Source organism: Delphinapterus leucas, chromosome 12 (assembly GCF_059928025.1).
Source record: "Delphinapterus leucas isolate spDelLeu-1000000601 "Yukka" chromosome 12, BTC_Dleu_Yukka2, whole genome shotgun sequence".
Classification (NCBI taxonomy): Eukaryota; Metazoa; Chordata; class Mammalia; order Artiodactyla; family Monodontidae; genus Delphinapterus; species Delphinapterus leucas.
In genome coordinates this window covers 28,507,955-28,523,082 of record NC_143140.1, presented here as the reverse complement: position 1 = coordinate 28,523,082, position 15,128 = coordinate 28,507,955, and positions in this window count along the sequence as shown.

Here is a 15,128-nt window from a genome sequence, read left to right as displayed (position 1 = left end):
AGCTTTGAAAACGATGAAGGGCTACAGCAATGTAAGTATTGGAATTAACCCGTGTTCAAATAATTCATTTTATCGTATTCAGCCAATGTCTATACCAGTCCTTTAGCTCAGGGGTCCCCAACCCCCAGGCAGTGGACCGCTATCGGTCCGCGGCCTGTTAGCAACCGGGCCGCACAGCAGGAGGTGAGTGGCGGGTGGGCGAGCGAGCCAAGGTTCATCTGCTCCTCTCCATCGCCCCCATCATTGCAGTACCGCCTAAAGCATCACCCCCTGCCACCGTCCATGGAAAAATTGTCTTGCACGAAACTGGTCCCTGGTGCCAAAAATGTTGGGGACTGCTGCTTTAGTTAATAATCAGGAATAAAGAAGCTATATTCTGTTGTGCCTATGAGTGACAGGCATCGTACCAGCACTTTATATGGGCACTATATATATATATACACACATATATATCTGTGTGTGTATAGATGTGTATGTGTATATATATATATATATATATATATATCCTCAGCAGCGCTATCATGTAGGTGTCATTACCTTCATATTATAGGTGAGACAAAAGCTCAGTCAGGTAAAGACCACATAGCTAAGCTTAGAACCCAGGCCTTCTTGATTCCAAAGCCCATATTAATTTTATTAAACCACAGTGCCTCCACTCATTCATCCATTATTTATTTAAAGCCATATATTCCACAGTATGTATCAAAAACTTCCCCTGCACTAGGACATGCAAAGATGGAAACTTACCTTTGCTTACCAGAATGCCTGCTACAGATAACACCCAAATTTCTTGAGTTTTACAGCACATTTCCACATACGTAGGTGTGGATCTTGCCCAAGTTTACATGGATAGTTAGTAGTAAGTTGAATCTCTGGAGCTCAAACCCGGGTCCTTGGGCTCCCAGCTCGGGATCTTTCCCCCTGACGACATTGCAGCGTTACATGGGATGTGCTGAGGTGCACGGTTCTAACCAGGTACCTGCGTTTTCCCTCCTTCATTCTCCAGACAGCAGCAATTTGAAACCTTATCAAACCCATTCTGGATGTCAAAATAAATTAAATCCGTGTTCTTCATCACCTGCCTAGTATAAATCATCATTCACCTTGGGTAGCTGAAACAGTGGCTGAGAAGTTTGATTTATTTTATCCTCTGAGCTGGGTGCTACAAATATATTCCTGATCTCACTTAGAGTAACTATGTTTCCACCTCTTTGGCCACTTCCTACCACAAAGTTTTCATTTTAATTCTCTTAATTTAAAAAAACACGTGCTTTATTTTTAAGTTGTATATAGCACAAGGCATCTAGGAAATAATACTCTACTAGTCAATGAAATATAATTTGTTAGAATCGTAAAATACAATATAGCAAGTATTTACTGAGAAGCTGTGTTGTACTTAGCATTAACAATAATGGTTAGCATTATCTCATTGATTTGGAGACGCAACATCTCATTTAAACCTCTCGACCAGCCTGTGAAGTATCATTATCCCCATTTGGCAGACAGTAAACTGCCCAAGGTCACACAGCCAGTAAGCGGTAGAGTTGAGATTTGCTCTTAGCCCCTACATTACTGAGTTGATAGCCTTAAGCCAGTCTCTATTTAGCAAATTGTACTGTGCATTTATTTTGTTCAATTCAAGCAACATTTATTGAGTATCTACCATGGCAAGTCCTCAGATTACTTAAGATCTAATGAAAGAAGGTGAACACTTAAACAGATAATCTCAGTGCAATGCAACAAATGCTAAAACAGACAAGGCCATGGGAAACCAGAAAGGGCACAAGAAACTGACTTAAGAAGAAGTAATACCTGAGCAGAACATTGAAGACCAAGAGGGAGCTAGCCAGGAAAAAAAGAAAAGGGAAAAAATAGAGATAAAAGATGTTATAGGGAGAAAAATAAGGGTAGGGTGGGAGAGACAGGTGAGAGATTTAAGAGAACGTGATATGTCCAGAGAATGACACATAGACTGATGTGACTGGGATGTGGTACCCATAGGAGAGTAACGAGGATGAGGGCCAAGGGCCAGACCACCAAGGGCCACGGATGCTAAGGAGATTTCATCGTTCTTTGTGCACCTCACTGTGATTTACAGAGACCTGAGCAGATTCATAATCTTAGTCAAAAAAGATCAGAATTTAGGTAGCTTTTCCCCTAGTTCTGCTGGTTCAAAGAGATTTTTTACAAAGCATTGCATATATATGTAAAAGTATGACTTCCTGCTTGGCCCAGTAGAGCACCCAGGGCTGGGGGTGGGGGGTGGGGGCTCTGTATCCTGTTTCCTCATTAGCCAGCCACATATTTTCCCTCCTGATGACATTACTGTCACTGCTAGAAAGAGCATTATTCACTAGGAACTGGGGGACATCAATTAGCTCCCCAAACAGAGCGGTCATCAGTCACAAAGTGTTCCTGGTCGTTAGTCACCTGGGCTGGGGCAAACCCTCTGATCTCAGGATGACAGGGACGATATTGAACTCCAGCCCTTGGGGCCTCCAACCCTGTGCCCTATTGCCCTCTTTGTAAATAAGATTATTGCTGCTACTGTGTGGTTTGCCCAAAGAGATACAGAAATCCTTCGGGGAGCAAATAAATAAGGACTAAGGGGGAGAATCTCTTAAAACTGTCCAAAGCAACCCAACCTTACACCTGATGCAAATATAATTATTTCATTCATATAGAATAACACAGACTGTTTTTCAATTAGGAGTTTGAGTTTATAAAAGGAAGGAAAAAAACTGAAAACATCTTTGAGTTATGCTGTGGGGAGGGGAATAAAGATTTAAAATATCCTGCCATCAATCCTTTTCCAGCTTAATTGCATACTTCACAGTTTTTGTCAAGATTCACTATACCGGTGTTCACAAAATCTACTCAAAGAAATGTTGCACCTTTTTTGGGGGGTGGGGGGAACTTTGCCATACATTTTTTGATAGCTTTTATTTACTTGCATTTATAAAACTAACAGCGATTTTTCCGGTTTGTGCCTCATTCAAACCTCTGATTATTCTAGAAAGGGACAGAGACCTTTTAGCAGTTCAATTCAGCCTCTGATTGCTTGTCTTGTTAAATCCCTCTCTTTCTAACATGGGTGGCTCTGAACAATTTGTCTTACTTCGTCATCCGATGCAAATATTTTCAAGTATTAATCCTTTCCCACTGGTTGAGGAATTAGAGATAGAAAGCCTTAGAAAATGCCCTCTATTTCCTAACAAAGCGAAAAACCTTATGGATTGCTGTATTATTCACTGACAGTAGATAAATCCAAATATCCCTTTGAATGACCCAGAATAGGACACACTTACTATAAAACGCCACTGTCTCCCAAGGACAGCCTCTAGGGAGAGATGAGCAAGATGCAGCATGTTGCTGTTACAGCAAATATGAATCAACAAAGATCTTGGTACAAGTTTTCCCTTCTTGAGGCCCCTCCGAGAAGATGGGGGCGTGTTTGCTTCCTCTAGAGCCCCAGTCCCAAGCCTGCTGGGTTGAACTCCCCCGCTCTCACAGCCATTGCCACGTCTACATGGAAAGAGGACGGCTGAGTTCACATGTGAGAGAAGGACAGCTGGACAGTGTTTCTTTAGCAGAAATTCTGGTATGTCCCAAGGCATGAGTGCTCTTTGTTCTAATCACATTATGTCCAAGTGGAGGGAAACAGGAAAAGAAATATTGATTCTGAGAAACTGATTATGAAAGTAAATTCTTTAACAAGGTGGCCTCAGGAGATGTCTGCAATAGAACAGGAAGCTTCTTGAGACTTTATTTGCCTACTAACAGACCACTTTTGACAGTTTGAAGCTAGAAACAAGCAACACTACGGTTAAAATGCAGTGGCCACCAATGAAATCGGCTTCCATGGCTCTCCTTATGGAGAGCCTGGCCTTCTTAAAGTTGAAGGACAACCAAAAGCACTTCCAGGGCTGCTTCTAAGGATGACTAAGCCTGTAACCAATGTATGACCTCTCATCTTAGTTGCAAAGAGGGGAATGTATACCAATGCCTGGGAACAGTCGTGAACCAAGGGACTTGGCAACAAGGCTTAATGCCATTATTCTCATTGCTGTCATCTCTGACAGTAAATGGAACAAGCCAGTCTAACGAGCAAGCTCTTTCCTTTGTGTCCAGGGCTAGAATATTCAGATGATAGGCGGTGGGCCAAGAGAAACGAAAACTCTGGGGAAAATCAGCTTTACTCTACCTTAAACTCTTACAAATTTTTTGGCTTATTTTTCATGGTGCTATATGTTTGTGTTGGAACTCTGAAGCCATTTGCACAAAGGACAGCAAAGACAGCAATTATCTGGAAAATGGGAGCTAAAACCACTAGTTTTTTTCTGTAGCTAGGAGAGTAAAAATGAGGCATAAAGAGCAGAAAAGAGTATGTAATTTATGAAGGAAAATGAGCTTATATAACAATTTGGGCCTAATGAAAATTCCCTAGGTAAGTGATTAAAGTATTTGCAAAGATATTAGATTTAGAAACTTAAAAACAAACAGGTCTTTCTTATCCAAATATATGTAAACACAATAACCAACAGATTTAACATTACATAAAGCGGAAGCTTCTAAATCTGGCTGTATAAACTTGTCCATTTGCTTTTCTCCCATAGGCAGAGAATGAGTGTTCAAAAATTGTAGGAACCTAACCAGGTGTGGCCCATTAAAAGCCTCATGTCAAATTTATGATAGGCACATCTCACCTTTGAACGTGGAAACAGCCACACAGCTTCTCATGTTCCCGCAAGAGGATGAGTTCATTCATCTATCAGGTAGTCAGTGAAAAGGATCTTGGCAGACTTAGCTATACAGGTGTTTTAAGACAACTTGATAGATTCAAATTCAAATTCATAAAAAAGACAAATGGGGAGGGAATTATTTCCTCACAAAAATACTTTGCAACTGCAAAAGAGCTCATAGCAGGGTGTGCCTTGAGTTGTCAACTCCTCTGCTGGATTTCAAATGCAACTAAATGTTCATAAATCCCATTTTTTAAAAAGATTATTTTTTTTGAAGTATAGTTGATTTACAATGTTGTGTTAATTTCTGCTGTACAGAAAAGTGATTCAGTTATACATATATATATTCTTTTTCATATTCTTTTCCATTATGGTTTATCACAGAATATTGAATATAGTTCCCTGTGCTATACAGTAGGACCTTGTTGTTTATCTGTTCTATATATGATAGTTTGCATCTGCTAATCCCAAACTCCCAATCCCTCCCTCCCCTACCCCTCCTCCTTGGCAACCACAAGTCTGTTCTCTATGTCTCTCAGTCTGTTTCTGTTTCGTAGATAAGTTCATTTGTGTCATATTTTAGATTCCACATATAAGTGATACCATATGGTAATTGTCCTTCTCTTTCTGACTTACTTCACTTAGTATAATAATCTCCAGGCCCATCCACGTTGCTGCAAATGGCATTATTTCATTTTTTTATGGCTGAGTAACATTCCACTGTATATATGTACCACATCTTCTTTATCCATTCATCTGTCGATGGACATTTAGGTTGTTTCCATGTCTTGGCTATTGTGAATAGTGCTGCTATGAACATAGGGGAATATGTATCTTTTTTAATTATAGTTTTGTCCAGATATATGCCCAGTTCTGGGATTGCTGGATCATATGGCAACTCTAGTTTTAGTTTTTTGAGGAACCTCCATACTGTTTTCCATAGCAGCTGCACCAATTTACATTCCCACCAACAGTGTAAGATGGTTCCCTTTCCTCCACACCCTCTCCAGCATTTGTTATTTGTAGATATTTTAATGATGGCCGTTCTGACCGGTGTGAGGTGATACCTCATTGCAGTTTTGCATAAACCCATTTTTAATAACTTTTCAGAAGTAGCAATATTATTCAAAGGGAGATGTTCCTATAGTTTAAAACTTTTCACCCTTCCTACCCTCTAATCCTACGCAAGTGTTTCTTGCATCCTTCTGTATTCTGTAACACGGAATAGTTTGCATGGATAGATATAATAAACTGAATATGTTCAATTCCTCAGGGCATAAGACCCCTCTGCAAACTTGAAATTGTGTTAGGAATGTAGGCAAACCTCGGCTCTTCACAATTATAGTGAATGGAATAAAGTGAATAATGAAATCCATAAATAATCCCTGGATGTCCAGATCCTTGAGAGCCAAATATGCAACATTCTGTAAAGATTTTACCACAGGTGCTAACAAGTGGGAGAGGAGGCTGATTAAAGTCTGGCGCCTTCTCTCGCTGACCTCTGTCTGCTGACAGAAGTAACAGTCAGGCAAATGGTCAGAGAGAGGACAGCACGAGGTCTGGGGGCGGAGACACTCGGCAGACCACATAATTAGCTCCAAAGTAACAGAGAGAAGACCATAAACAAGGCGGGGGCAAGCCAGAGGGGATTTTACCTCCATTTAACAGTGATTTTGTCCATGTCCAGTGGATGCTGAGGCTAAGTGCTCGGCCTTGGACCTCTCCCAAGGCTCTCCAGAAAGGCCATCACCATCAGGCAGCCCCCTGTCTCCCTGGCTCCCCAAAGCTGCAAAGACTCAGTGAAACCACTGTGCTGTCCTGGAAAGGACGGCAGGCCCATGTTCAAGCCTGACTTAGTAGCTGAGTTTGAGCTTGGCTGTACTTCTTTCCTGCCCCATAGATGAGGCCCCAATACTTGTTTTCCTGGCTGCTTTGCAGAACCAATGGGCTAGAACTGTGATTAAATGGGATCATTTCTGTGGCTACATGTTAAGTCTGTCAAATGCTGTATTCATGTAAGATTTTTTTTCGGGAGGGTTTAGAAAATGAGACGGCATTGCAAGTCATGTCAAAGGGACTGGGTGTCTTCCCACAAGCTTCCGATAGGGTCCAATCCTTTTGTTCTGTCTCACCTTCTCTACCTACTTCCAAGAGCTCTGACAGCCTGAAGGGGAGTGTGGTGTTTGTAGCCAGCACTGAAAAGAAAAGGGGCAAACCTCTGCTATGTAGCTGAACTGCTGGGAGAATTCTTTTTAAAATATGATTCTGTCTTCTATGATCAAATTCAATGTCACCTAGCCAGAGCCTCCCGGGTGATGCAGTAGCAGTCAATCTCCATGCACAGAATTCACATATAAAGTCAAACTCTTTGCAATAGATATTATTTTCTCCCAAAGATCATATACATGCAAAAAACTGTAGACACTGAAAATAAATAAAATAGATGATTCCCAGTGGTCTTAGGGTTATACTTGAAACTTCTCCATGTAATTGATAACACTATTTCAGTATCGATTTGAGATCCAATTTGGGGAATCAATTTTGGGAATACAGATTGAAAAACTTAGCTTGTCCATTTGACTTTCAAAAACAGGATCGTACCATGATTCCTAGCTGTCAACTATCCCATTTTGATGTTTTAGAGTAATTGCTTATTGCTACATTGTTCTTGATTTTTTAGCCAGGCTAAAGCCCTGTGCAAAGACCAAATTGTTTTACTCTGTTCCTTAATGATAGTTGACATGAGTCGACAGAATCTGATTATTTGTTGATTTATATGTTATTCATTCAACAAACACCTGTGCAAGTCTATCGCCTACACTGGGGAAACAACTCAAAGCCCCTTGGAGGTTACATGGTTCTGTGATAATTTATAGTATGTAAGTGATCCCCTGTACTCAGAGGTCTACAATTCCTTGGATTTTGAATATCTATTAGGTTTGAGCCAACATTCACTTCTCCCTCCAAAAATGACTCTCTTTACCAAGTCCCATGAGATATGAAGTCATTTGTAAAGATGTTAGGATAGAGAAGTCTAGGCGACACGAGACTTCCTGCTAAGAAACGGTATTGATTCTCTGCATTTTATACCGTACGGGACTAGTTTGCAAGGCAGCAAAAGGTGGAGGATGTTGACTCCCCAGATAAGATGAAGGGATTGAGTGGCTGCTAGGAGAAGAGAAGCTGTGATTTCTCCAATTAGAAATGAATTCAGATTAACAAGATCCTTTATTAGACTGCAAATGTCCTCATGACATATTGAACTCATCATCATTTATACCTTAGTGTAAATATTCTAAAATAATAGCTTCAATTATATGTATTTGTTAATAATCACTTTTACGTCACTTACCCTGGGCTGGGTGGGCTAAATGATAATAATAATTTACCATCCTAAATGATAATAGTAAGTGATAGGCTATGATACTATACTGTAAAGCCTATGTTTTCAATAATATATGTCTATCATGTAGATTCTGATCTACTGTCAATCGCCCCCTCGGATCAGACATGGACACTTCTGGTAATTCTCCTGGGCATGTCTTGATCTCATTTGTACGAAGGCCAGCAGGCTGCTTTCACCACCTCCATCTAATAATGCCTTTTAAGCTTCCAGAGTTGCATCAATGAAATAAGTGTTTATTCTGAACTGGGAATTTCAGTTTCTAAATAAACATTGTAGTAGGTCATTGTCTCTGAATAAGATGTTTGAAAGATGATTTTGATAGGCTGCAACGAGAGACGTTCTGTATCTTTTTAAAGTTAATAATAATGCTATTGTTTATATATATGACATTTTCTTCTTTGAGAAAAGTGTTTTCCAATAATTTATTAGTTTCACTCAACTGAATGCATTTGCCCTTTGAGCTCCATGGTTCTTACTGTAGGCATGTTCTTCTATTTCCCAGTAATAACTGGTGTTATGTCAGAATCTTTCTGTTTTAATTGATATAATTCTTTGACCCAAGGAAGCCAGAAGCCATGTACAAACACACTGCTTTTTAAAAGCCCATCAAGCAATGGCCATTACCTGCCATTTACACATGTAGACACTGCAATTTACAAATGTTTATAGGAGAATCACTGGAGAATTCCCTCCCTTTAAAGTCATGTGCAAATACATGGTAGATCTGGGAATTAAAGTGTTCTAGCCATACTAATGTCTTTTTAAAAAGATACAGAGATGGTGAGATGGGGAAAGTGAGTGGAGACTAGAGAGGAGAGAAATAGGCTAATAGAATTCTTCCAGATTAAACCAGTACATTGAAAATTCCCTCAATCTCACTGCATGCCTATCTGAACTTGCAGGATAATTGAGGTTAAGTGCAAATTTTAGAGAACAAAGGCTCCTCCACCTGTGACAGGTTATTCTGCAAAAGGCTGGTACGTCCTTTTGTCTGCAAATCCAGAGACTCAGAGGCAGTTAAATTTATGGAAGTTTAGCTGATTAAGAATAGAGGTTCTGGAGTCAGAGTGCCTGAGTTCAAACCTTGGGCAAATACCAAGTGGGACCGTGGACCTATGGAATCCTCCATTTCCATTGACACTTTGTCATGTCATCAGGAGCACTTTTGATTTGGTTCTAAAACAAACCCCAGGGGCTTCCCTGGTGGCGCAGTGGTTGAGAGTCCGCCTGCCGATGCAGGGGACACGGGTTCGTGCCCCGGTCCGGGAAGATCCCACATGCCGCAGAGCGGCTGGGCCCGTGAGCCATGGCTGCTGGGCCTGCGCGTCCGGAGCCTGTGCTCCGCAACGGGAGAGGCCACAACAGTGGGAGGCCCGCGTACCACAAACAAAAATAAAAAATAAAACAAACCGCAGGCACACTACATTTGAATCTTAGGGATCCCATATTCATTCCAATATTCTGGCCACACACACAAAAGGTTTTCCATCTGTCAATCACTTTCTTGTTAAGAAAAGGTCAATGTCTCCACTTGGGAATGTACTTTAAGACCACATATAAATGCTGCCAAACAGACAGCCCCACCCCTACCTGTTGGCTTTGAAATGACCCAGAGCCCGATCCACCCCTCCACCTCTGCCCACCCATCGAAACGCCTGGAGTCCCCAGTGCAGAACACTAAGGGAGGCCTTCTTATAGGTTACTGAGCATTTCCTTCCATTCTAGGGATGTAGAAGTGTATAAAAGCACTACACTCTTAGTGAAGGTATACATCTTCCTTTCTCCTTCTGCATCCTTCTCCCAACCCACTGCTCATGACCAAACTTTGCCTTTAGTGACCCTACCATTATAGGAGATGGATGTAGTCTTGGCATCCAAATGCATTCCTTCTCATCCTTTATAGATAGGGATTATGCCTAGTTAAATCAGCACTATTAATGCTACTCTACGGGCACAGCATGTCTTGACCTGGTTACCCAATGACCATAGATAACAAGATGTTGACTTCCCTGGTGGTCCAGTGGTTAAGATTCCGGACTCCCAATGCGGGGGGCAGGGGTTCAATCCCTGGTTGGGGAACTAAGATCCCGTGTGCCATGCGGCACGGCCAAAAGAAAAAAATATAAGCTAATGTGATAACAAGATGTCTATAGGAAAACTTCCTCCAAATGCTGAACACCTTACAAACCAACCTGAGGGATGAAAATTTCCTCTAGGCTAAAAAGATGCTGTGTTTATGTGTTTAGCCTCAAAGGTGCTGTGTTTATCTGGAACTGTTGCTTAAATTTCCAGTGAGATCAGCAGCCTGACTTGCATTTGAGGTGGACAGTCCCAGTCATGGACGAAGAACAAGCCACCACTCTGTCTCTCAACAGCTGTAACATAGAACTGTCCATTTGCTCCAGCCTGACCTGGACCTGGGGGAACCCTGGGCAGGCGAATCATTCGGCCTTCCTTGGAATCAACTTTCATTACATATTTCTTCAACATATATTCAAGATAAAGGTTGAGCATCACTTGTGGGAGGAGGGTCAAACTGAAAGACCACAGGTAGTATTGTCCTAATTTGTATTCCCAGTCACAAACTAAAAGCCCTGCAATTAACTGAACCTACTTTCTTTAGAAGGTACTTTATGACCGACCACTTAAGTGCTTCAAGTAGCTTACAAGAGGCCAGATAGTGGGCACGACGCAGAATGAATTCTCGGCAGTCAGCCCTTGTGTATGGCTGGCCCTCACTCCTGGTCTTGGGTAGGGACCCTCTCCTTGCTCCTTTGGATGACAGTGGAGCCCCCTGCCGGGGACAACAGGCCCGTATTCTACTTCCCTGAGGGTAGTAAAGAGGCGAAATCAAAGAGACTGTAATTAGCTATTGATTTCTTTCTTACCAAAATTCTATTTAAAAAACAAGGTCTTTTAAACTTAAATTAGTCCTCAGAACAACCCATGAAAGACTGAAAGCACAAGAAGAGTACCCAGAATTTTCAATGGCTCCATTCCAGGTGCTGTTAGGCTGTTTCCAACTACAATAAAGAGCTCCTGCCGTGAAATTTAAAGAAATAAAAGCCTAGGGCAGTGATTCTCAAACTTTAGCTTGCGTCAGAATCAGAGTATTTGTTCAAACACAGATTGATGGGCTCTGTTCACAGTTTTCGGTTCAGCAAGTCTGGGATAGAATCTGAGAAATGGCATTTATAACACGTTCCCAGGTGATGCCTTGCAACACAATGCATTTTCTCTGCCTCCTTTTCATATTTTAATATTCTCTGCCTCCTTTTGATATTTGTCCTCCCTTTTAGAATGTAAGTTTCTCGAGGGAAGGAACTAAGTCTGTCTTGTTCATTACAATAAACCTAGTTCCTTACACAGGGTCTCAAGTATTTGTTGACTGAATAAATACCCTGATATTTATGACTTTGCTGTTTGCATCCATCTTTCTCAAAATCCTCCCTGTCTTAATAAGAATGGTAGTTATAATAACAAGGGCCAGTGTTCATTAAAACGTACTAGAGGGCTTCCCTGGTGGCGCAGTGGTTGAGAGTCCGCCTGCCGATGCAGGGGATGCGGGTTTGTGCCCCGGTCCGGGAAGATCCCACATGCCGCGGAGCGGCTGGGCCCGTGAGCCATGGCCGCTGGGCCTGCGCGTCCGGAGCCTGTGCTCTGCAACGGGAAAGGCCACAACAGTGAGAGGCCTGCGTACCGCAAAAAAAAAAAATTAATTAATTAATTAATTAAAAAATACTAGAAACTGTGCCAGGTGTTGACACACATAATCTCATTTAATGATCACAACAATCTTCTGAAGATTTCGTATTGTTCTTCTCTATTTTACAGTTGAAGAAACTGAGCTATAGAGAGATTAAGTAATTTGAGACAGGTTATATTACTAGTAAATTTCAGACCCAAGATTTAACCACGAAGTCTGACTCCCAGTTCCTAACTGTAGTACGATTGTACTTTCCTTCTACCTCTCTGTAAAAATCACTATCGCTATTCACGACCTACCCTTGTCTACTTCTCTACCTTTTCCTTCACCTCACACCCGGTGGCCCAGACTTACCGTGTTGTTTTACCATGCACCTTCTACTTTTAATGGCTTTCCCTCTTTATGGGTCTGGAAAATACCCACCCATATTTCAGGCCTCAGTTCAAGGATCTACAAAGGCTTTTCTGACTGCCCTCCACCCAACCGCAATAGATAGACTTGATCACTCCCTCACTTAAGCCTCCTTGTAGCCTATTCATCTGTAATATTTTATTGCTTTTTTTGCACTATTGTGGTCTGTCCTAGAATATGAGTGCCTCAAGGTCAAGGACTGCATCTTAACTGGTTTTGGTATCTTCAGAACTTAATATAGACCTTCATAGTGGGCATTAATAAATATTACATAAAAGTTCCTTATTCTCATAATATTTATCATTATTGTATAATATAAAAACATCTATTTCTGATACATAACTTCTCATCATACTCATATGTATCCTTTTTAGCATTTAAACATTTTAATCTCTATTGTTTTCATTTCCAGAAGTTCTATGCAATTCTTTCAAAAGCTACATAGTCTCAATTTTATTATGTTCAAACTTGGGTAGCTAGTTTTCATTTGTTTTCATGCCTTCCTTGACTCTCCTTCACGGTGATTCATTTCCTCATGCCGGTTTGCAATTTTTTAACTTGTGAGCTCATCTTCTGCAGGGCCTGTTTTTCCCAGGAGGTCTTGATCGCTCTGAACGTGGGAGAAAAGAATAAAGCATTTCTGAGTCCTTTCAGACGTGTTGTCACCAGGGCTTTCAAGTCATTCAGTAGTCCAGAATCAGCTTCTGATGCTAACGTCATGGTTTAAGTTGTCTGTACCAGCCTAGTAGAATGAATGCAGACCACATCTACGTTTCACACAACTCACATGCGGCTTTACATTTCTCATAAGCAGCTCTTCCCCTTTTACCCCCAAAGCCTTGGACAAATAATAAGCTTGATTTCTGTTTTTCTGAGCTGGTAGGAAAGGTTTTTCTAGATCTCTTTCAACAAACAAGGCAGCTTTTAAGACTCCAGGCTCTATGCGTGGAGTTCTTTTTCAGCACACCCCCCCAGACCTCACAAAGATCCAAAGCCATGTCTTGGGCCCCCAACCTCTGGAATCTAGAGACGTATCTGATCTGAAACCCACTTGGACAAGTGGTGTCAGCTGCTACTTACTGCTCTGGCTTTGGTTTCTCTCAATTTCTGCCACAGCATTTCCATTTCATTTTTTGAGCTTAGCTCTGTACTGAATAATTGGTGGAAAAATATTTTTCCAGCCCTTGAACTTGCATTCTTGCCTTCTTGATCTTCCGTTTTATTGAAAGTCCCGGTTTAGATTTTTAGAACACATTCATATGCTTTCTCATGTGATCCACGAATAACTCTTAAGAAAGACTAGCCAGGTGGTCGGCCCTCTTACACTAGGCAACTCTGTAGATTGAAATAGTGTAAGAGACTTACCTGAGTGCTCATGAGGAATAAGGTGCCTTGCCAGTTTGAAAAATTCAAGGCTTCTAGTTTTAACCTGATGCTGTTCAAACTGAGACCCAAAAATTCAATCAATACCCAGTGAGGGCAAAGGTGGCCTTTTGGTAGGTGGTCCTAAAAATCCACCAACTTGCTTTTTCATGGGCTCTAGACCTTGGTTTATTCCCCCGGAACTCACCTTGCTCCACACCTCTCTCCTGCATCTTCGTTGTTTCGCCTGAGTATTTTGATGAATGTCTACCATTCTCAAATACACTAAGTGATCTTTGCCACCCAGCTATCTTCTGAGCTGTCTCTCAAACCTTATGAATTTACCCAAAGCCTTCTATGAGCACAGGAATCACTCTCCCTTACTCAATCACAGTGGGGAGGTTCACTTTCACCCTATATTTTTCTGCATCAACTTCATCCTTTTGCACTCACACATCATTGCTCCATCCACTGAAGAAGGAAATTAGGAAGATAGGTCAAATTTAATCTGCAAAAGAATGATTTTAAGACCTGTGGGTCTACTGAAGAATTACATGCCCATCATAGAAATCATGCACCTTTTCCTTCTCTGTTGACAGTATTATTATACTCTAGGCTTCCAAGGGGTGAAAACAGTCTTCAAATGCAGTGTGCTCTGAGGTGTCTGGGTCCCATGAAAAAATAACAAAGCCCATATACGGAAGACAGTCAGGTTGTCCACTTGGAATTGTCACCTTCCAATACAAATAGCTCAGGGGCCAGAGGTACCCTAAAAAAGCAGGAGTGAGGATTGGTACCTTAAATCAGAGAATTCACTTTGGCTCATCTACCTCCCTCTCCTTCATGTCTTTTCTCTAACTGAATTCTCTTGGTTCCTTAAATATTTGGTTTTGCATCTTGGTTTTTTGTTGTTGTTGTTTGTTTTGTTTTGTTTCATTTAGACTTGTTTAGGTTAGTGAGTTGCTTCCAGCTGTTTTCCTTGGTCCTGACTACCATCCCTTTGGGAACACATTCTAGAAATTTCTCATCATCTTGAAAACCTCAAGTGACAATACGAAACATTCTGTTAGCTGGACCATAAAGGGCCTCAACCCCATGTTCCACACAAGAAGGGAGATCAAACCCTTTTGATCTTTGAGCACCAATGAAATACCGACAGAACAGGTAGTGCAAATGTATACGTAAATCCTATACCAAACATTTTATTACATATTCTGAATCAACTAAGAGCAAATGTCAGATCTGCACACTAGACTGAGAAATTCTGCCACCTCAAAAACCTCCTAAAGCCAATAAAAAGTCCCACTAGCTTCAAATTTCATTACAAGCACAGGAAAAAGAAAATATTTACGAATGGAAATCAGAAGGATAGGCATTCCTGAGTATTTGCTTCAAAGCATCTTGTTGATCAGTCAGCCTTCACTGTCTCCTTACATTAGGTCAGTGTATGCAAGAGAAATCTATGTAGAAGCACTTGTTTTCCTGAAATTACTCATTGCTA